We start from the raw sequence: 1845 nt of genomic DNA, 5'->3' as shown, positions 1-1845 counted from the left end.
CTCACTGCTGAAAAGGACAAATTGTCCCCACCGAGGGAACGGCAGACTGAGGCTGGGCAGTGAAGAGCTGGCACCAGGGGACCACCTTTTCCCACTCTGTTAATTATCCAGGCCCTCTGGTGTAAACCTCTGCCCTGCCGCCTACCTGCTGGGTCGTGAGTGATGTGCACAGGGAACAGATGGCCTCGGTGTCCTCCGAGGTTTTCTTTTTCAGCTGCAGAAGCTGTGCTGCCTGAATCAAGGGCACCAAAGTTTGTGCTGCTCCACTCTGCTGCAGGTTCTTCCCATGCAGACACTGAAAAAAGGGGAAAAACAAGCTAAAAAAGCCTGTATCCACCTACTTATTAATCACTAGAGGGAAAAATGGATTCCTCTGTGGGCTGTAACAAACGTGTCAGTCTCAGTGATGCAAGTGCTGGGTGCTGCGCGGTCTGAGAGCAGGGCAGATCCATGAACTGCTGATTTGTTCTGAGAATATAAACCAGTTCAAAAGAACACAAATATCGTGGAATCTTAGCATATTATGGGTTGGAGGAGATCTTAAAGGCCATGCAGGTCCAACTCCCCTGCCACGAGCAGAGACGCCTTCCCCCAGACCAGGTTGCTCCAAGCCCCGTCCCACCTGACCTTGAACACTTCTAGGAATGGGGCACTCCTCATATTCAGGGATTTGGCCAAGGAGGTAACTCTTTTATACTTGCAACACAAGGTCTTTATAGTCTTTCTCCTCTTCCCAGTTTTCTCCTCTGCACATTTCCACCCATGAAGAAGTTAGCTGTGGAGGCACAGAGAAGAGATGAATTTAACCGATGGAAAGAAAGATATGAAAAATATTAAAAGGACTCTTTATTTTTCGCTATGACCATGGACTTCGCTTATTTAACATGTTTAATATTTCTTGTAGAGGTTATAATGAAATTATATTAGTATGAGGGGAATAAAGCCCTCATGAAATACAGCTTTCTGATTGGTTGAAAATCCCTTAGCTATGATAGGTCAGATTATGCCGCAGTGTAGGCGGGCATAGCTGAGGTGAATTGTTATCTTATTGGCTGATAGTTATGACGCGTGCATTGTACGGTTCCTATTGGTTGTACCCCATGTCAATCCTGTAACTCCTCCCATGTTCTGGTCCTTTCTCCTCCCAACCCTATATAAACCCCTGTCCTTCCCTCACTCGGGGATGACACTTTTAGGCGCCACACTGGTGACACCTCCTCGTGTCGCAGCCTCTGGGGTGATAACATTCCTACCTCTGAGAATATCGGCTGCCGGCTAATAAAACATCCCAGTGAGCACTTCAACCCACGTGTCGTCCGTCTCTCTCTCCCCCAACGGGCTGCGGCAGTTAGCCATGAGCCTGGTGTGGAGGGGAACCCACCAGCACCACCTCACCTCTCTCACTACAGAGAGGTACTCTCACTACTTTCCTCTCTCCCCAACGGAGAGGAAAGAGATATCTTCAGTCAAGGTGCAAAGAAACCCCTCAGCCCTGTTGGTTTCTATCACAGGGGTAAAGAAAAACTCTCCCAGGTTGTGTTAGCACTGTGCAAAGGTCTGGAAAAACAGCCAGAGCAGATAATCTCAGCCAGGAAACACCCTCCTAGAGGCTGTGAACTCACCGATCACGGGATGCAGGATGCCCTGTGCTATGCCAATGAGCCGCTGGTAGATCTGGATGGAGAGGTGGCTCAGCAACTGGCGGTACTCGATCAGGTCAAAGTTCTTCAGGCAGTGCTCGTTCTGCCTTCGACTATAAAGTTACTTTGTAATGTCAAAACAGAAAAGTTTCCAAAAGATAGAAGTCAATGTTGATAGAGGTTATTTTTTTACATTTCTATTTTT

General features: G+C 47.8%; 1 protein-coding gene across 1 annotated transcript in view; it reads right to left on the bottom strand.

Annotated features, from left to right (window-relative positions):
- Nucleotides 1–1845, bottom strand: part of LOC114072857 (unconventional myosin-Vb-like) — a gene marked incomplete at its 3' end in the record, with an annotated part of 13540 nt that overhangs the window by 919 nt on the left and 10776 nt on the right. The window lies entirely within an intron of this gene.

The sequence above is a fragment of the Empidonax traillii genome, unplaced genomic scaffold (assembly GCF_003031625.1).
Source record: "Empidonax traillii isolate 1590-97213 ecotype Southwest subspecies unplaced genomic scaffold, ASM303162v1 scaffold4166:size15010, whole genome shotgun sequence".
Taxonomy (NCBI): Eukaryota; Metazoa; Chordata; class Aves; order Passeriformes; family Tyrannidae; genus Empidonax; species Empidonax traillii.
The sequence above is the reverse complement of the archived record's forward strand: the minus strand, read 5'-3'. Positions and strand labels throughout refer to the sequence as shown.